The following is a 21,964-nucleotide window of genomic DNA, read 5'->3' as shown; positions in this document are numbered from 1 at the left end:
TTTGTTAGTTTTCTTGAAATCAGCTTCCCTTCTGGTATACCTTCTGGCTTACAACTTTTGATGGAGGCCTTAGAGAACAATTTCTCTATCATAAGGAAAACAACGCAGCAAGCAGATACAACTGAGGCATAATCTGAGCTTCCGGGACACAGGAGGGTGTGGCAAGGACGTGAAGAGCCAGCAGAACACATGGCATCTAAAGCGTCGGCCACTTGTCAGATCCTGTAGACTGTCACCCTGTGGAAGGCCTGACCCAGCACAATACACTCACATTGAAATATTGGGTCAGGGCTTCCCTGGTGGCTCAGTGGTAGAAAATCTGTCTGCCAGTACAGGAGACACGGGTTCAATCCCTGATCTGGGAAGATCCCACATACTCTGGAGCAACTAAGCCTGTGCACCACGGCTATTGAGCCTGTGCTTTAGAGGCCAGAAACCATAACTAGTGAGCTCCTGCCCTGTACTACTGAAGCCCACATGCTCTAGAGCCTGTGCTCAGCAGCAAGAGAAACCATCGCAATGAGAAGCCCACATACTTAAGCTCGAGAGCAGCCCTGGCTCACCATAACTGGAAGAAAGCCTTGGCAGCAGTGAGGACCCAGCACAGCCAAATACATTATTTTTTAAAAAATATTGGTTCAGCTGTTTAAAAAACAGCACTAATTTTAAATGCAATACATCTGCAGGCTATATTCAGAGAGTGAGACACCAATGTCTAACCTTACATATAAATGAGGCACAGAAACTCAGCTCAAGGCAATCCTGTCTTTTAAAAGTTCAGCTGGAATTTTGCAACCTCCCACGACCTAGTTAAAAGCCACCATTGGATGTCAGAAGCATCAAGGTTAATGAGGGATTTCGTATGGGGAGACATAACCCTACTCACCTTACGTGTTTCTGGTAAGTGATGCAATAGGAAATACCCAGGACCACCTGTGAACTCTGCAAAAATCATTCAACCTGAATATAATCATGTATCCAGACTAGAGGTCCAGCTCACAGGAAATCCAAAGATTAGAGGAAACCATTCAAGGAGATTACAAGGAGGTGGGAAATTCTACTGGACAGATGGCTTGATTTTCCCAGAGGGGAAAGGGGAGAAAGGGATTGGTATAGATTCAAAGAAGTTTAAGAGACACATCAACCAAATGCAATGTGTCAACTGTATTTGGATCCTGATTAGAACAATAATGAGACACTTGGAGGAATCTTGACCTTGGCTATGTATTAATGGCTATGCTTAGGAATTACTTTTAGTTTTATTACATATGACAATAATTTTTTGGTTATATATTTTTAAAAGCCTTATCAGTTGGTGATACAAAGAAGTATTTATGGATGAAACAATATGATATCTGGGATTTGCTTTAAAATACTCTGGGAAAACAGACAAGGATGAAATTAGATGAGCTCAATGTGGATAATTATTGAAGCTGGTGATGGAGAGGTCATTATATAACTCACTCTACTTTTATGTTTATTCAAAAACTTATAAGATAAAAAGAAAACAGAAGCCCAGCATAGAGCCCAGGTAAGCAGGGAGCCCTTGTGACAGATGGCAGGAGCCCCGGGCAGCTGCCCAGCCTGTCTGCTCCCTTCTCTGGCATCTGTTCAACATCAGGCTTTGACTCTCTGCCTTGACATGCAACTGTGGGCTGCCTTATTCTATCTTTTCAGTTTTTCCTTTTGGCAAACTCATTGAGCTCTGCTATGTGGTAGGGCTGGGAAATAATTGAGTATATATATACATATTACATATAATTTTAGGATTCCAATTCCAATCTGTGACCTTTTCTCCCCACATCACCATGCAAGTCTCTGACACCAGTTGGGTGTGTTGCAGTGAAAAGGACAAAAAGAGGAATGAGTTTTTTCTTTCCCTTTCCCGAGAACAAAGAAGATAAAGAGAACAGTGAGCAGGCCTGAACATTGCTAGCTTTTGTTTTTTTTAACTGCTGCCAACTCTGCATGTCTGTAACTAGGTTTGCTTTTCTGCCCCCTGACTCTGCAGGAGCTACACTTTGCACCTATTTCTCTTGGACTCTACGCTAGATACATCCCGCATCTGGTGTTTACCCTTAAACACGCTTCCCCTTGTAGTTCCATATCAGAAAGGAGGCCACGGAGCCACCCGACTGCCAGACTCAGTTACTGGGTCTGTAACTGTCTTTGAAACAATGCAAGAGAAGGAAATCAAGATCCGAACACCTTGGTTGCTCACCGCCAACTCCTGACTGCAAGCCCTCATTGCACGTAAGTCCCTAGACTCCTCGTGGAGGGGAGGCCCAGTTCCTGAGGCATGAGCTGACTCCGTGTCCCTCTCTGTCAGCTGAGAATTAAAGCCACCTTTCTATTTCCTCCAAACTCTGTCTCCGTATTTTTCATTTGACTTCAGTGGCAGAGAAAGCCAAGATTTTGGCTGGCAACAGGTGTCCTCCATTTCAACTCAGTCCTGACCTTGGAGATAGCATCAGATCCCACGTGGTAAAGGCCCCACTCTGATTCCACCACCACCACCCTCCACTGATTCATACAGCAACTGCAAGTCCAGGCTTTCTCCTGTGCTTGTGGCCAACTGGCTACAGATCAGAGGTTTTAACTGTTACTGAATCAAACTTAGGCCCACTCCCTGCCTGCTATGCAGCAAAGCCAGCGCACTGACACTGTGTGTGGGGAAGGGAAGTACCGCTTTGACTGCAGGGCCAAGCCAGGAGTATGGGCAGCTAGTGTTCCAAAGGCCTGAACTCCCCCAAGGCTTCTAGGGAAGGGCTTTTAAAGGCAACATTTGGGGGTGAGGGCTGCAGGGTGCATGACTTCCCTCTGCTTGGTGGGTGATGAGATAACAGGGTGATGTTTCAGGAATCTTGATCATCAGCCTTCTGGTTTGATGAAGTTTGGTTTCTGTGTGCCTGTATTTGGCATGCAGTTAACGATCCTCCACCTGGATTGGTGGGGGTCGGGGCTTAGTTTCTGCAGAACAACTCAAGGGTACATGTCATATTGTTAAGTATATCCCCTGAGGAGGAACTTGGAGCCTGTTTTATTGCTGAACTCTCATTTCTTGACTGCTGCTGCTATTGCTGCTGAGTCACTTCAGTCGTGTCCGACTCTGTGTGACCCCATAGATGGCAGCCCACCAGGCTTCCCCATCCCTGGGATTCTCCAGGCAAGAACACTGGAGTGGGTTGCCATTTCCTTCTCCAATGCATGAAAGTGAAAAGTGAAAGTGAAGTTGCTCAGGCGTGTCCGACTCTAGCGACCCCATGGACTGCAGCCTACCAGGCTCCTCCGTCCATGGGATTTTCTAGGCAAAAGTACTGGAGTGGGGCGCCATTGCCTTCTCCGATTTCTTGACTACTTTCCCTTTGTTCCTGCATCCTCTCACCTCCCTAATTAGCAACTGCTTCACTCTGCTCTTTGGAGCTCAGAGAAGGCCTAGGAGACTAAAGCCTTTATCTGCAAACAAGAGAAGAGATGGCACAGAGGGGCCTTTGTACCAGGGGGTCCCACGGGCTTCTGTTTGTTTTCAGTGACATTCTTTAGTTGGCACACCTTAGTAGTTTAATATGGAAGCCAAGTTGATTTGGGGCTTATTTATCCAAAAGCTGTAAAGACAAGCAAGAGATGCCCATGCAGCACAGTCTGAGTTTTGATGGGAGAGGGAGTGACTTTCTCCCCAAACTGAGGAAGAGGAGCAGAATATGCCACCCCTCAAATATGCCATTTTGCAACATTAATTATTTTGAATTGTAGGTACTTGAGAAACAGCAGTACAAAAGGATACCCTGACCTTCCTTAGTGTCCCAAAAGCAAGAGATAAATCTTCCTTGTGAAGGAACCCTTCCTATAGTAGGAGGGTTAGAGCTATGTTTATCACCAGATACAGGGAATTTAAGGCCAAGAATCCTATATAAACAAGACTTGTCATTTATTCAGCAATTTACTACTTTGAGACCAAACTCCTTTGTCTTTTCAGTTCTTCTAAAATTTATTGTTTCTTTGTCTAAAAGGTATAAAAGCTTCTTGCTTTGATCATTTCTTTGAGTCTCATATTTTTATGGGGCTCCTATATATACATACAAAATTAAATTTGTTTTCTCCTTTTTAATCTATCTTGTGTCAAATTAATTATTCGACCAGCCAAAGAAACCAAGAGAAAAATGGGGAAAATTTTCCATCCCTACACTGATACCCCTGACAAAGCGTGATTTCTCTAAGACGTTCTTGAATTAATAATGGCAATGGTTCTCCCAAGAGGAAGGTGGTTGTTACTAGTATTGAGTGTAAAGTGAGGCTCTGGAGAGCAGATGGTAGGAGTGAGCTTTCTGTCTTTGTTGTTTCTTGCTGTCTGCGTGTGGAACTGTGAAATCCTTCGGTGTCAGGGATGAGGAATTTCATCTTCATGTCCACTGTGTCTTGCACTTGAAAGTGTCTACGAAAAAGAAAAAAGATGCACAAGTGGGAGCTGCAAATTAAATTTTACTTGGGGCAAAATGAGGAGTGCAGTCTGGGAGACAGCACCTCAGATAGCTCTAAGAGACTGCTCCAAAGAGGCAGCGGGGAAGGTCAATATATGTGATTTTGGTGAAGGGGAAGGTCATATAACCAAGCACTTATTTCACACAAGGTCTTCTGCTGGTCATGAGGAGCTGATGTCAGCATGAAGGGATTTAGTGCTTTTCTAGATACAAGGATGTGAAGAACTGACTCATCTGAGGAGACCCTGATGCTGGGAAAGATTGAAGGCAGGAGGAGAAGGGGATGACAGAGGATGAGATGGTTGGATGGCATCCCCGACTCAGTGGACATGAGTTTGAGTAAACTCCGGGAGTTGGTGATGGACAGGGAGGCCTGGCGTGCTGCGATTCATGGGGTCGCAAAGAGTCGGACATGACTGAGCGACTGAACTGAACTGAACTTAGAAACAAGGAGGTGCAAGGATTGGGATCATGAAATCAGTTTCTGAAAATATCTAACTATCCAAAACCTGTTCCACCAGTTTCCCTGGAGCACAAAGTGCCTCATTCTCCATCTTGAACTCCCTTTAGGCCTTGTTGATGTACAACAGCTGCAGTAACGCAGGATTCAATCAGAAAGAGATTGCAGAAAGTGAAAGTGTCAGTCCCTCAGTTGTGTCTGACTCTTTGCCACCCCATGGACTATAGCCTGCCAGGCTCCTCTGTCCAAGGGATTCTCCAGACAAGAATACTAGAATGGGTAGCCATTCCCTTCTCCAAGGGATCTTCCCAACCCAGGGATTGAACCCAGGTCCCCTGCATTGCAGGTAGATTCTTTACCATCTGAGCCACCAGGGAAGCCAGTCCCCACAGAGGCAGATGCAAATGCCCTTGGCAAGCACAGATTTGTAGTTGACAAAAGGTAGAAGAATATGCCATCCCAAAACATGACTCTCTGACATAAGGATTATTTTGAGAAATGGAAGATACAATAGAGGCTCTGAAAACAACACCCTTTTGTAAGGAACATTTACATTTAAAGGAAATCTCTACTTGTAAGCATGTCTGTCTCTTGCTCTGTGCCAGAAAGAGAATGGCTATAAATCCCTACAAACTTTTATCAGTGGAGAAAGCTTGACTTCAATCTGCATGACATACCCTTGACCTCTTTCTGATCACATTCTATGACTGTCCCCACTCACACTTTCCTTTGTCTTTTGTTGAAGATGATGGTATTCAAGCTGGTGGTTTAAGTCACCTTGAGAAATTTCTTATTTTTTCCCTAGATATTTGCATGTACACATGAAGTATACATGTTAATAAACATCTGTTTATCTTTCTTTTATTGGGGGCTTCCCAGATGGTACAGTGGTAAAGAATCTGCCTGCCAATGCAAGAGACTCAAGAGACACAGGTTTGATTCCCAGGTCAGGAAGATCCTCTGGAAAAATAAAAGATTTCTTTCATTAATCAGTCTTTATTAAAAGAGGTCTCAGCCAGGAGCTCACAAGTGTAAAAGAAAAATTAATTTTTCCTCCCCTACACTCTTCACAGCACATAGTAGGCACTCAGGAAATGTCCTTTGAACAAATGAGAGAGAGAAGGTGCTCTTGCCTCTTTAGTGATTAGTATGGGGATCAGTGCACAGTAGGTGCTCAAGGAATGCTTATTCAATGGAAGGCCGAAAGAATGATTTTTCAGGAAATTGGAAATTGAGAAGCATTTGACTTGAAAAAGTACAGAAAGGGACTGATAAAGAGGCTTTCAAATACCTTCCATTAGACCCACTGCTAACAGACTTGCTTCCAAAATGTTAATTTCCCCTTTGATACAGGGCCTCTCAGAGCAGATTAAGATGTTTACCAGCAAATCCCTGGAGGAATCCTGCAGCCAGCACCCAGGCCCTTGGGAGAGAGCCCAGGAGCTCTGAAGTGTTTGGCCTGGGGCAGGTGGCGGCCCCATGACTTTGGGTCTCTTCTCCCACTGCAGCCAAGTGGGATCCTGCAGAGCACTCCTGGCTACAAAAGCCCCTCTGAGCCCCCCATTTCTTGTTTGCAGAAAAAGACTTCAGTCTCCTAGGCCTTCCTCGAGTTTCAAATAACAGACTCATCAATCCTTAGGGAAGTGAGGGGAGGCAGAAACGAAAGAAAAGCAGTCAAGAAGAAATAGCTCAGCAATAAAACGGAGTCCTAGTTCTTCCCCAAAGAATACACTCAACAATCTAATGTGTGTCTTTGAGTCCATCTGCAGAAATGAAGGCTTCCAACCACGTGGGAGACGAGGACTACAAGTTGAACACCATCATGCAGACTGATTGGAACCAGAAGGTTGATGATCCATATTCTTGAAATATCACCCTGTTACCTCACCACCCACCTATCAGAGGAGAGCCTTGCACTCTGTAGCCCTCATCCCAAATGTTGCCTTTAAACACTCTTCCCTGAAGACCATCGGGCAGTTCAGCTCTTTTGATCAGGAACCGCCCATCATCCTTGCTGGGCCCTGCAGACAACGCTGTGTTTGGCTTCACCACAATGCAGTGTGAGTACATTGGTGGGCGAGTGGGCCCCAGTTTCGTTTGGCACCACTGTCTTCTGCATCTGTCAGCAGGGAAGAACATGAAATTCTGCTGACCATTTACTTTATAAGGATTATTCCCTGAAGTATCTAATTAATGGGCTTCCCTAGTGGCTCAATGGTAAGGAACTCACCTACCAATGCAGGAGACGTGGGTTTGATCTCTGGGTTGAGAAGATCCCTTGGAGAAAGAAATGGTATCCTACTCCAGTATTCTTGCCTGGAGAATCGTATGGACAGAGGGATTCTTGTAAAGAGTCAGACACGATTTAGCAACTAAAGAACAACAACATATCTAATTTAATCCATATAAACAGGTGGAGAAATGTTTCCTTTCTCCCATCTCTGTTCTTTGGCAGCTCTAATAATTAAACTGATATAAGGCAGATTAGCAGGAGAAAAATACATGAAAGTTTAATAACAGGTATACCTCGTATACCTAGAAGATCCTCGGAAAGACTGAGTGACCCTCCCAAATGGCCCAAGCCTTCACCATAAATACCATCTTCAGCTAAAGCCAGCGGAAGCTGTTGCAGTGGAGTCAGTTACGGAAGGCGACCAGGAAAGCACAGGAACCAAGGGCATGGCTGCGATGCAGACTGAGGTCCCTTGATGAGAATTTCCAGAGATTTAGAGTCATCCAGATTTTCCTGGTACAGGAAGGGAGACACCCTTACAAACGGAGATTTCCTTTATAAACGTCAGTGTTTCTTACAAAAGTGAAACTCCTTCAGAACCTCTCTCAAGTCTGCTGCTTCTTTCCCTCTGGGTACATAATTTTATTTTAGATTAGGATAGAAGACTTACATTTTTTTTCCTAGCAGGCTCTGAATACCAGCTTCTAATCTGGCCAACTTTTGACTTTGCTGTTGTCAATAGTTGCTAAGTCGTGTCTGACTCTTTTGTGACCCCATGGACTGTAGCCCACCAGGTTTCTCTGCCCATGGGATTTCCCAGGCAAGAATCCTGGAGCGGGTTGCCACTTCCTTCTCCAGGGACCTTCCCAACCCAGAGACTGAACCTGCGTCTCCTGCATTGGCAGGCAGGTTCTTCGCCATTGAGCCATGTGGGAAGCCCATAACTTTTGACTTACAGAGCTACGGAAAAAAAAAAAAAAAAACTTTAAAATATATAGTCTGGTTAGCTTTCAGCTGGGACAAAGAGTAAATATTTCAAACAGTATTAAACAATTTCATAGACCAACAAGGCATCCTCAAAGAAGCTGTAAAAGTTATTAGCTTCCCAAGATCCAGAGTCACTCTCAAGCGGAGACAGAAGAAAGAAGCAACAGCCTGTATGTCCCAGGGAGGTGGAAAGCCAAGCCAAGCTGGACACAAAACAAGGAAAGCAAGAAGGCAGTAGCTGTCCCTGGGGGAGAAAGGATCAATGACCAATGGGTCTGGATTTGGAAAGGGAGGAACAACATGAAATTTTATTTTCCTTTCCCGACTGGGTGCTGAAGACAGAGATTTAGGGAAGCTGATTCTGGCTACAATTTTCACTCTTGGCCAGTTTCAGTCAGCTCTCCCCAGATCCCCTCTACAGGCTCCGAGTGGGGTTTAAGGCAGAGAACACAGCTTTGATATTTACCAGAGTTTGGCAAGATTTAAAAAATTTTTTAAATTTTAGTTTTTCCCTTGGGTGTTTAAGGGAATATTGTATCCACTTACTAGAGAATTTCTGAGTCATCGACTCTGGGAGGGCCCCAGATGAGGGCCTTCCTTTGAAGCTAGACGTCGGGGTATCTGTGAGGCTCTTAGTTTGGTGGATTTTTGTTTCAGGTCTTGTAGTCTCTAAGCTTTTATTAACCTTTTGTAGCAATATTTTAAAATGAAGCTATTTGGGGACTTTGAAGCCTTTTAGAAGGTTCTGCTGATAAAATAGGTGTCCCATTCTGTTTGTTTAATTGGGGAATTCTTACTTTCAAATGCACTTCTTATGACATAAATGAACTTATCTACAAAATAGAAACTGACTCACAGGCGTTACGAACAGACGTGTGGTTGCCAAGGGGACAGGGGGATGCAGAGAGATGCAGTTGGGATTAGCAGATGCAAACCATGACATACAGACTGCGTAAACAAGGTCCTACGGTATAGCACAGGGAGCTGTATTCAGTATCCTGTGATAAACCATCATGGAAAAGAGCATGAAGAATAATGTGTGTGTATATATATATATGTATAACTGAGTCACTTTGCTGTACAGTAGAAATTAACATTGTAAATCAACTATTTTTTTATAAAAACATATTTTTAAATGCACATCTTATATGATTTTATCTAATTGGAACATTGCTTTTAATGGCCATTGTACCTCTAGGTTGTTTTTAGTAAGATTTGGCCATTTTTGTAGATATTTACAGCTTCTGGGATTATAGTTCTTAGATATAAAATAAGCAGGTGTGCCAGAAAGCGGTGCACTTGACTGTTTTGAATGAAATATCTCATCTCTTTTGGTTAGACTTCATCTGCACAGAACAAAACAAACACACATGTGCACCTTAAGCAGCCAGCAGTGACCAGTCACTGCAGCCTATCCAAGAAAAAGCGCGTCTGCGCACCACCCACAAGTCCCTAGATCAGGGGAACCTGGGACTGGGGAAAGGATTGAACCAGTGGACCTCAAGCGAGGCACCACAGCTGCCTGCGAGTGTGCCCAGTGTGGAATCTGGGACCAGAATGAAGGGCTGGAATTTCCAATCCAATGGGGAATGTACTCTAAACTAGCAGAAGCTCCCAATGTGGAATTAGTGATTCCAGACACACAGGGAACTGACTGGAAAGCCAATGGTATAAGGAGCTCGATGCAAAGACAGCAGAGCTCAGAACCAAGAGGAACGTACCTACAGCCCTCAGGAACAGTGAGAAAGACAGTGAATTCAAAAAGGCTTTGTGGCTACCACGCCTGCCCTCCTCATTGTCCCTGAACACCATCAGAAGTTTACACCAGCCACCTCTGTTAATGCCACCCATCTGTTAAAAAACAAAATTCAACTGAGTAAATTTTAAAGATCTAATTGTCTTTATTGAATGATTCATAAGTCAGGCAGCATCCCATCCAGTGAGTAGAAGGGAGCTCTCAAGGGCTACAGAAAGAGAAAGGCTTTTAAAGGCAATACAAGGACATCATAAACAAAAAGGGTTTCAGGCTTGGGTAACCTCCCCTTGGGGACCTAAGTGGCAGATGACCTCATCTTCTCTTGGGAGATGGAAAAGATGACCTCACTGGTGCTGACCAGAATATTCCACACTGACTGGTTAGGATTACGTTCCTGGGGATGGTTATAGCTGCAATAAGGTTAAATATTAAGCCTTGGATTTAGCACAAGTGACTCCATCTTTGGGCTTCCTTGGTGGCTCAGACGGTAAAGTATCTGCCTGCAATGCAAGAGACATGGGTTCAGTCCCTGGGTGGGGAAGATGCCCTGCAGAAGGGAATGGCAACCCACTCCAGTATTCTTGCCTAGAGAATCCCATGAGAGGGGCCAGGTGGGCTACAGTCCATGGGGTTGCAAAGAGTTGGATATGACTTAGAGACTAAACAACAACAATCAACAATGATATGAATCTTGGGGGATGGGGGGACATAGTTCAGCCCAGAGCAGAAGAGAACTAAGAATGGTGGCATTTGAGACATCTGCAGGGGAGAGTTTGTGGGTGGGGTATCAGCTTCCTGAGATCCCTGGAGAGAGTCCCTTCTCTGAGCCCTGATGCGTCTGATTCTTCATCTATAAAGTGAGATTATACACCTTCCTTGCAGGGTTGCTATAAGCAGACAAGAAAATATACCTAGAATGCTTAGTGCAGGGCCTGGCACACAGCAGCGGTTCCTATTATTAGAGAGGTGAAGTGGAGTCTATTTCCCGCCACTTGAACATGGATTGGTCAGGTCTCAGGGCTGATGGAATGTGGTGGAAGCGACACTGAATTTCAGGGCCTTGAGAGGCATGGCTGCTTCCACTGTGATTCTCTTGGACTTCAGACACCCCCACGAGAATAAGCCCGAGTTAGCCTCTTGGAGGATGAGGGCCAGGCAAAGGAGCTCAGAGTTGTCACACTCCAGACACAAGAGTTCAATTATTCTGGACTGTCTGGCTGCCCGCTGACCAGACTCGTGGGCAAACCCAGCAAACATGAGCCTGGCTGGCCTAGAGCAGAATCATCACTCAGCTGACCTACAGGTTTGTGAACTAAATGCAAAGATTGTGGTTTTAAGCATGACACTTTGCAGTTGTTGTTTTTTAATCCAGTAAGATAAAAAGTAAGTAGCAGTGCTATTATCTGCCCATCTGAGTGGAGCGTGGGGATATGTAGTCTCTATGTGGCAATCAGGGTGTTTGTCTCTATCGTCAAACTAGATAATGAAATGACATCTGAGCTGGTATTGAGGTGTGAAACTTGGGAATTGTTCTTTGACCTTGTTTTCCTTCCCTTCAAATGTTTAATTGACACAGATAATCCATGCAAAATTCTCTTTGTAAAAACTGGAACATTGGAGTCTGTGGGCTTTGACCACATCTTCCCTCTAGCTTTCTTTCCAGAGGTAACCGTGGTTACCACCTTTGTGCATTTGCATTTATATCGAGGGAGCCAAGAAGACTGGACTAATACTGTCATGTCACACTTGTTTTTCTACAGCTTGTTCTTTTATCCAACGCTCGCATCTTGGAGATTCTTCACTTTGGTGCAGCTAAATCCCCTTCCTTTTTAAAACTGTTCTTCTTATATCATGGATCAATAGACAGTGGTTCCAGTTTATTGGTATTTCAAGCCATGCTGTAATAAATGTTGTGTGTGAATCTGTGTGAATTCACACATGCTGTGTGAATCTTCTGTGCATACTTGGAGAGATTTCTCCAGAGTAGATACAGCTGGAGGTGGAATTTCTGGGGGACAGGGCTGTAAACACATTTAAAAGTTTCACAGCTCTTTCAAATCTGTCCTGATAGGTGACTCTAATTGTGTTCCCGTCTCCTTACCCATACCCTTCACAATGTATGATATTATCCTTAATCTTTGTGTATGAGCTGTGTGTGCTCAGTCACTCAGTTGTGTCTGGTTCTTTGAGACCTCATGGACTGTAGCCCACCAGGCTTCTCTGTCCATGGGATTCTCCCAGCAAGAATACTGGAGTGGGTTGCCATTTCCTCCTCCAGGGGATCTTCTCCACCCAGGGATTGAACCTGAATCTCCTGTATTTCCTGCATTGGCAGGCAGATTCTTTACCACTAGCACCAACTGGGAAGCCCCAGTCTTTGATTTTTTGGCTCAAATTCCAGGCATGGGAGGAAGCTTTGCTATCTCACCAGTTCAGCCAGTGGCAAAATGGACCGGTCTTGCTTTTCTCTTCTTTGTCATATCCACAGCAAGATGAGCTTATTTCTTTCTGCCATGTCTGTCTCCCTGTCCAGGATCCAGTGCACAGCACATGCTCAGTAAGTCTCTGTGGCAGGAACTCCCACAGCATCACCATCCCTGCCTGAACCACACCTGTGCCTCCCAGGTACGCACAGTCCTGTCTCCAAGGTTAACTGCTTCCCCACCACCCAAGAGCTTCTGAGAGGAGTCCCCTATGCACGGCCCTGGCATCTCTTGGGAGAAGGAGAAGAGGGATTTTGAAGCCCGCGGTCATTGCCATGGTCACTAGGATGAATGTGCTTGCCGAGGGTGGGGGAGCAGAAGGGCAATATCAGCATTCAGGGGAGGGGAATCTGGGAAGGCAGGGAGCTCACCTTCAGAGGACCAGAGTTCTGTTCTGCCTTGTCCTGATCTGGGCTGGGGACATCTCAGGTGCTCTGGTTTAGGTCTACACGTAGGTGGTGCCCATTACAGCTTTGAGGAAAAGTTTCCTTTTCCTAAAGGAAATCAACCCTGAATATTCATTGGAAGGACTTATGCTGAAGCTGAAGCTCCAATACTCTGGCCACCTGATGCAAAGAGCTGACTCTGATGCTGGGAAAGATTGAGGGCGACAGAGGATGAGATAGTTGGATGGCATCGCCAACTCAATGGACATGAGTTTGAGCAAACTCTGGGAGATAGCAAAGGACAGGGAAGCCTGGCATGCTGCAATCCATGGGGTCGTCGAGGGTCGGACACAACTTAGCGACTGAACAACAACAGTAGTTCTGAGGATGTGATTGTGTCTACCTGACCTGAAAGCCAGGCACCCCAGACTCCTGTGAGTACATGGCGAGTCCCACCTCTTCTACTGTGGTCGTCAGCAGTTAGACTTATGCAGCAACCTGGTCACTGCATCCACACCCGTTAGATGCCACACAGCCCATCTTCTGCCTGGACTGTGTTTCCACGAATCGGTCACCTTGAGTCTTTGAATCTGAAGGACATGAACCCCTTGGGGATTCTTCCTCCTCTCCCCTTTTCCCCTCCTTCTCTTCTTCCCTCCATTCTTCAAAACAATATTTACTGAATGCCAAGTGTATATCAGGCACTGCAATGGGTACTGAGGATTCAGATGGATAAAGCAAAGATCTACTCTGGGACACAAACATCATATGTAGTTTTGGTTTGGGTCACAGCCTGTAACACAAGAGGGAAGGGAGCAGCGACACCTACAAATCAGCCTGTACAGACGAGGTGGTCAGGACGCCTGGACAGGGCCAGCCGTGGTACCCCAGAAGGAAGAAGGTTCTAGGCAGAGGGGCTGAGGCCAAGCAGAACCCTCTGCATTCGCAAGATGGCTCCCAACCCCAAATAAAGACAGCTTTCCAGAGGAGAGGCTGGACCCTATGGGAGCCACAGTGGGGTGGGCTGTCTTGGGGCTGAGGGCTGAGTCAGGTGACCAGTTGTCCTGGTCTACCCAGACTCAGGGGCTTCCCTGGACATGGGGCCTTCAGCACTAAAACCAGAAGGGTCTCCAGCTAACCGGATGAGTCAGTCACCTTGGGGGCTGGGTACCATGCAAAGCCGCTGGGGGAGGGAGAGCTGTGGCTGGTCCAGGAAGGGGGTGGGGCTGAGCCAGCAGAGGGAAAGCATGCGTGGGTGACTCTGTTCCTGCATCCTGCATGGTTTGTTTTTGTAGGGACTGGCCCGGCCTGCCGGCCACCAATGACCAGTCTGAAAATAACTTTTGCTTTCCTCTGGCTTGCTGCACTTGGAACTTATTACACAGGCTGTTGCATTGGTCAACAAGGACTTTATTGCCATTCTGGCCCACCTTCCATGGTTTGGCACCTCTGGAAAGGGCTAGGGGATGTAGTTACTGTCATCTCCACCATCTGGCTGTCTGTGCCCTCCTGTCCTTCCTCACATGGGTCAGAGTTCACCCCTTATCTTCCCAGAAGCTTCCTGGGATGGCAGTCATCCCCAGGGTCAGGAGGAGCAGCAGGGAAGGGAGGGAAGGCGGAGGTGAGGAGGCCTGGTTATCACTACAGTGTCAGCAGCTCCCGTTACTGAGTTCCACGGGGTATCCCCAGGTACTGTATGTTTAGGGTGCTGTCTCTTTCATCTTTAAAACCATCCCCTGAGAGAGGTGCTTGTGTGAGTCACCTCTGCTGCCTGTAAAAGATCAACATACCTTTAGCAGCTGAAAGCAACACAAATGTAAGATTTTACAGTTCTGAAACTAGAAGCCCAAAACCAGTTTCACTGGGCTAAAGTCAAGGTGTTGGCAGGGCTGCCTTTTTCTGCAGGCTCCAAGGAAGAGCCCTTTGATTTGCCTTTTTCAGCTTCTCAAGGCGTCCACATTCCTTGGCTTGAGGCCCCTTCCTTTTATCCGTCCTTCCTCTTGCTTCCCTCTTCCCATCTCTTACTACTCACTCTGATCTGCCCTCCTTGTATAAGGACCCTGAGATTATATTAGGTCCCCTGGACAATCCAGGACCATCTCCCATCTCAAGATCTTTAATCACATCTATGCAAGGGCTTCCCTGGTGGCTCAGTTGATAAAGAATCTGCTTGGAGTGCAGGAGACCCAGGTTTGATCCCTGGCTCAGGAACATCCCCTCGAGGAGGAAGTGACAGACCACTCCAGGATTCTTTCCTGGAAAATCCCATGGACAGAGGAGCCTGGTGGGCTACAGTCCAGGGGGTCACAAAGAGGCAAGGCACGACTTAATGACTAAACCACCACCACCACCACTCAAGGTAACACAGTTGTAAGTGTGAGGGGCCAGGATGAGCACATATTTGGGGGCCTTTATTCAGCCTATCATAGTGCTGCTCCTTTTGCCATTTATAGATGGGGAACCTGAGATTTGGACAATGTGTGTTCTCTTGCTCAAGGTCAGGCCTAAGACTGCAATCACAGCCCCAGCTGCCACCGAAGCCACCACTCTAGCTCATAATAAGAATTAAAAAGTGCCCTCTTCTCTGGACAGATGTAGCCCATGCCAGGTACACGGCTTGGTGAGTGGCCCAAGCTGGATATTAACACACCAGATGCCCCCTAGGCCAAATGCCTTCATTTCATGATAACCTGTGCAGCCTTATGTGGCCACCAGGGTTGCCTCCATGGATGTCCCCTCTTAACCCAAGGACTGGTGGGCAGGTTATTTGGGGGAAAGATGGAGGAGATGATGTGGGGTCACCTTCCCTGTGCCAGTTGAGCACAGATCTCCCAGTCCCAAGGTCCCAGGAGTAGCTGCCCCCAAAGATGGCCAAGAGGAGAGGCAGGAGCTACGGCTGTGCAGGCGTTTTGTAGCTGTTATTAACGTTTGCATAGTAGATGCCAAGGAAAGCAGATTGCCCTCCATAATATGGGTGGGCCTCACCCGATCAGTTGAAGGCCCTAAGAGCAAAGACTGAGGGAATCTTTTCCCAGGAGAAGAAAAAATCCTTCAGGCTGAAGCCTAGAGACCCTGCCTGAGTTTACAGCCTGCTGAGTTGCCCGATAGATTTTAGACCTGCCACATCCCACAACAGCATGAGTCAATGCCTTGAAATAAATCTATCTATATTCCCTTGCTTCTGTTTGTCTGGAGAATCCTGACTAATAGAGTCTACGTGGCTCTGTGCTAGAACACAGTCTCCAGGGAGAGTGGGCTCTGGCCTGAGGCTTGTACCCACTTCCTACCCTCCCTCAGATCTTGCACATCTGAGTTCCAACCAATGCCCCTCTGTTCATCTCACAGGCAATTGCCCTCAGCAACTGGGTCCTGAATCCTAAGGCTGCAGACCCAACCCTAGGTCCTAAGGGTGCAAACACCTCAGAAGGCAGTTGTCAGCAACACTCACCACCCAGACCTAGCAGAGAGCACAGAGTCCTGGGGTCCCAAGCCAGGAGTGTGGTCTATGAGGAAGAGTGGGGGCTCTAAATGGACAGGTCTCTTTGGGCCCTTAATCCTACAGGGCATGCAAAGGAGAACAGGGAAGGGCTTTTTGTTTTACTTCATTTTATTTTTACCGAAGTATGGTTGGTATACAATAGTATATAAGTTACAGGAGTACAATATATTGATTCACAACTTTTAAAGTTTATACTCCATTTGTAATTATTCTAAAATATTGGCTATGATCCCTGTGTACCTTGTAGATTATTTAAAGCCTACTATTGTGTGCCTCTAACTCCCCTACCCCTATATTGGCTCCCTCCTCCCACCATCTCCCCACTGGTAACTAGCTAGTTAGTTTTCTATATCTGTGAGTCTGTTTCTTTTTTGTTATATTCATTAGTTTGTTGTATTTTTTGATTCTACTTATAAGTGATATCATATAGTATTAATATTTGTCTTTCCTCTGTCTTACCTGGGCTTCCCTGGTGGCTCAGAGGGTAAAGCGCCTGCCTGCAATGCAGGAGACCCAGGTTCTGTCCCTGGGTCAGGAAGATCCCCTGGAGAAGGAAATGGCAACTCACTCCAGTCTTCTTGCCTGAGAAATCCCATGGACAGAGGAGCTTGGTAGGATACAGTCCACAGAGTTGCAAAGAGTCAGACACAACTGAGTGACTTCATTCACTCACTCACTCACTCTGTCTCACTTATTTCACTTAGTATGCTGCTAACTGCTACTGCTAAGTCACTTCAGTCGTGTCTGACTCTGTGTGACCCCACAGACGGCAGCCCACCAGGCTCCCCCGTCCCTGGGATTCTCCAGGCAAGAATACTGGAGTGGGTTGCCATTTCCTTCTCCAATGCATGAAAGTGAAAATTGAAAGTGAAGTTGCTCAGTCATGCCCGACTCTTAGCAACCCCATGGACTACAGCCTACCAGGCTTCTCCATCCATGGGATTTTCCAGGCAAGAGTACTGGAGTGGGGTGCCATTGCCTTCTCCGACACACACTCACTTAGTATAACACCCTCCAGCTCCATCTATGTTGTGGATGTATGCCCAGGAGTCTGAATATATGCCCAGTAACTGGATTATATGGTAACTCCATTTTTGGGGTTTTGAGAAGCGTCCTTGCTGTTTTACACAGTGGCTGCAACAACTTACATTCCCATCGACAATGTATGAGGGCTCCCTGTTCACATTCTCTCCAACATTGTTATTTGTGTTCCTTTGGATGATGGCCATTCTGATATGTGTGAGTGATGTTTCATTGTGGTTTTAACTTAGGAATGGGGCCTTTAAAATGTGGGCTCAGGAACGGGTTCCCTCTTGCCTGGCCTAGCATGGGGGTACTGGCACGAACTGATATGTGCTCACCTCCTTTGAAGTCGGCAGCCAACCTCAGTTCCTCCACCTCTTTTTTTGTCAAGAAATTCAGATTTTTCTACTGCTGTTGTTGTTGGCAACTAATTACATTGAAGTTTACAGCATTGTGCAGGCTGAAGGGGTTCCTGGATGAGCTGAGACCATTTGGCTTACGGGACCTGAGTCTTTGATTTATGTGTATGATGACCTCAAAAATTCACTGAACTGTGTGCCTATGATATGTGCATTTTATATGTGTGTATCATACTCCAATATAAAACTTTGTCAAAACAGAGCCATGCCCGGGCACATCAGAAGAGGTCTGCTGGCTAAGATCATCTGAAGGTCCACCAGTTTGGACCCCGGCTTTAACGTCTGCTTGGCATTTGCAGGGCAAGGTCTGGGCACAACAAGGTTTGATCAGTTTCCTCCCTGTGGGACAATAATCTGCTGAAAGGTACCAGAGTTCCTGCTGGCACTTCCTGCAGGCATGTTTTCTCACACCGGTCTTACCCACAAAGCAACAGACAGATACCTGGAACCCACTTGCCCAGCTGGCCAAGTCCACCTGCTCACATCCCTAGAGCTACACTGCCCCCTGCTGGTCCCAGCTCACCGCGTTTATCCATCTTTCCAGGCCCCACAAACCTTGGTGCCCTCTTGGGGCAAATTTGGAGAATGAATTCAGTTCACCGGAGTTTTCTGGGCAAGGCAAGATTTTGCATGGGTTTCCAGGGTGTGGAAAAGTAAGCATTAATACAGGTACGGACACACGTACATACTCCCCTCCCATAGGAGGGTCCCACAGGCAGGGGAAGGGAGAGGTACTTACGGCTCTTGCCAAATGCTCCTCTGAAGACAGCCAGAACTCCGCGGGATGCTCCTTGCCCCTCCAGGCCGAAGTGTGTGATTAAGAGCTCAGATGCCACCACCTCGGAGCCTAGTGGCCCGCAGGGCCCTCCATCGCTGTGCCTGATGCCCCAGTGCAATTAACAAGGGTCATCACAGGTTCATTCTGTGACCTCAGCTGAGCTAGTCACACTGCACTTTCATCCTCATACTTGACAAATAATGCCTCATCTCTCCTTTCCCTTGCCCCGCTCATAATAAAACAACCCTAAGGAGGGGAAGTCTTGAGTGGACATAAGGACAACTTTGCAAGTGACTTTGTTCAGTTCAGTTCAGTTCAGTTTAGTAGCTCAGTCGTGTCCGACTCTTTGTGACCCCATGAATCGCAGCACGCCAGGCCTCCCTGTCCATCACCAACTACCGGAGTTTACTCAAACTCATGTCCTTTGACTCGGTGATGCCATCCAACCATCTCATCCTCTGTCATCCCCCTTTCTTCCTGCCTTTGATCTTTCCCAGCATCAGGGTCTTTTCAAATGAGTCAGTTCTTTGCATTAGGTGGCCAAAGTATTAGAGTTTGAGCTTCAGCATCAGTCCTTCCAATGAATATTCAGGACTGATTTCCTTTAGGATGGACTGGTTAGATTTCCTTGCAGTCCAAGGGACTCTCAAGAGTCTTCTCCAATACCATAGTTCAAAAGCATCAGTTCTTCGGTGCTCAGCTTTCTTTATAGTCCAACTCTCACATCCATACATGACCACTGGAAAAACCATAGCCTTGACTAGACAGACCTTTGTTGGCAAAGTAATATCTCTGCCTTTTAAAATGCTGTCTAGGTTGGTCATAACTTTTCTCCCAAGGAAATTAAGTGACTTTGTACCCAGCATCTTTCCCCACCCCATGTGCTATGCTGTGCTTAGTCGTGTTCGACTCTCTGTGATTCCATGGACTGCAGGCCACCAGGCTCCTCTGTCCATGGGGATTCTCCAGGCAAGAACACTGGAGTGGGTTGCCATGCGCTCCTCCAGGGATCTTCCCAACCCAGGGATCAAACCCAGGTCTCTCTCATTGCAGGTGGATTCTTTACCGACTGAACCAGCAGGAAAGCCCAATGAAAGTAAGTCTTTATTAAGTAAATTTAACATTAGAAAATGCAAGCTCATAGTAAGTCTCTCTACAGCAAATATATATTATCAGTGCTTTGGCCATTTTAAGTTAAAGGCCCTTTGTCTTAAAATTGCTGTTGTTGCTTAGTCACTAAGTCATATCTGACACTTTGTGACCCCTTGGACTCTAACCCACCAGGCTCTTCTGCCCTGGGATGTCCAAGGCAAGAATACTGGAGTGGGTTGTCATCTCCTTCTCCAAGGGATCTTCCCCACCCAGAGATCAAACCCAAGGCTCCTGCATTAGCAGGAGGGTTCTTTACTCCTGAGCCACCAGAGAAGCTTGTAAAATATATGGTTTTAAATTTTACTCCAATTTATAATCCCTTTGACTTCCCTTCCTATACACAACAAAAGAGAGTAAGAAAAGTAGCAAATCCCAAACTGTATTGATAATGTATTAATCTTGCTGCTAAGTCGCTTCAGTCGTGTCCGACTCTGTGCGACCCCAGAGATGGCAGCCCACCAGGCTCCCCCGTCCCTGGGATTCTCCAGGCAAGAACACTGGAGTAGGTTGCCATTTCCATCTCCAATGCATGAAAGTGAAAAGTGAAAGTGAAGTCGCTCAGTCGTGTCCGACTCTTTGCGACCCCATGGACTGCAGCATACCAGACTCCTCCGCCCATGGAATTCTCTAGGCAAGAATACTGGAGTGGGTTGCCATTTCCTCCTCCAGGGAATCTTCCCAACCCAGGCATTGAACCTGGGTCTCTTGTGTCTCCTGAATTGACAGGCAGATTCTCTACCACTGCGTCAAATGGGAAGCCCATACTTGGGGCCATCAGAAGCCATAAAAAGGCCAAAGGCAGAGGCTATGATTTAAGCCAGAAAAGTCAAACCTGTGGTTAGATTCAGAGTGCAAGATGTGGAGGCAGGGGATGCTAGAGTGGGAGCAAGAACGGACTGAGGTAGCAGCAGGGTAAAGAACACAAGATGGTTGATGATGAATAAGACAGGGCCCCTGGAGCACCCACAGGGCCAGCTCTCATGGGAGTTAAGGTCAGCGTGCACGGAGGGAGTATCAGTCAAGACTCTTTATGTTACAAGGGGAAGAAACCCAACTCAAACTGACTCGGACAAACAGAGAATGTATTAGCTCATGCAGCTGAGAATCCCAAGGGTAGGCCTTCAGGTGTGGCTGGATCCAGGCAGACCCATGAGGAGCCAATGTTTTCCTTTACATCCCTGGGCTCTGCTTCCTCTGTGGCTCCATTCTTAGGCTATTCTTCCACTGCAAGATGGCAGCTCCACTGCAGGCTCACATCCCCATGACTGCCCATCCCGCAGAAATAGCCGCCTCTCAGTGTTCTCATGCAAGTCAGGGGATCGTCCTGCCTGCACCCACTGGGTTGTGTAACCGTGCCTGGCCCAGTCACTGGTGCCAGTGGGGTGGAAAGTCATAGGTGGCCAGGCTAGGACCACGTGCCTGCCCTTCACACTGTGGCCACTGAGCCTGGGAAGGACCAAGCACATAACTGAGGGGAGTGGGTCCCCAAAAGAAGATGGGTGCTCTAGCAAAAGGGGGACAACAGGTGCTGAGAAGTTCTAAGACCAGCACAATCTGCCTCAGCGCCCGGAAGCAAAGCCTGAATTCTAGACATGCTAGATCCCAGGGGAACACCCGCAAGAGTCATATTGGGGTGCCTTTTCCACTTAGCAGAAGGGACCAACATACCACCACCCCCGCCAACCACTGCCATGCCCCAGGACATCAGTTCCCTACCAGTGTTTCCCCAAATATAGACCCCTGCTGGGAAAAATACCTTCAGAGGTTTCATCTCAGGGGACAGCTGGGTCATGTCACATGACCATCTCTGAGCAGGTCTTGAAAACTAGAGAGTAGGACTCTCAGGTCCAGGAACTGAGTCCTGCTCTTGTCTGTGCAACTCAGAGCGGTGCGTGCGTGCCAAGTCACTTCAGTCGAAACTCAGTGAATGCTTCTGGTTGAATGAATTTCCAAAGGCAATTTTGGAACAAGACAACACTTTGTGAGAACTAGGTACAAAACTCTCCTCCCCACCCAGCTCCTCAGGGTGGCTGGGCGCCTCGGATCTCCTCTTTGAACTGTCATCCTGGGCTGCACCAGCAACCCCCTCCTCCCCAACCTCCCCCGGGAGCAGAAGTCTGAGAACTACAACTCTCTCTCTCTGCACATGCCAACCCCATCCAAACCCCAACTCTCAGACACCTGACCAACACCAGCAGGCTGCCAGCTGCCTGAGGCTGTGTCCCTGGCATGACCCAGCCCCCTCCGAGTGAGTTCCTGTCCGGAAAAGCTCCCGGCTAGCAGAAGAATTTGCCATTTTTTTCTAGCTAA

The sequence above is a fragment of the Bos mutus genome, chromosome 21 (assembly GCF_027580195.1).
Source record: "Bos mutus isolate GX-2022 chromosome 21, NWIPB_WYAK_1.1, whole genome shotgun sequence".
In the NCBI taxonomy this organism is placed as follows: Eukaryota; Metazoa; Chordata; class Mammalia; order Artiodactyla; family Bovidae; genus Bos; species Bos mutus.
The sequence above is the reverse complement of the archived record's forward strand: the minus strand, read 5'-3'. Positions refer to the sequence as shown.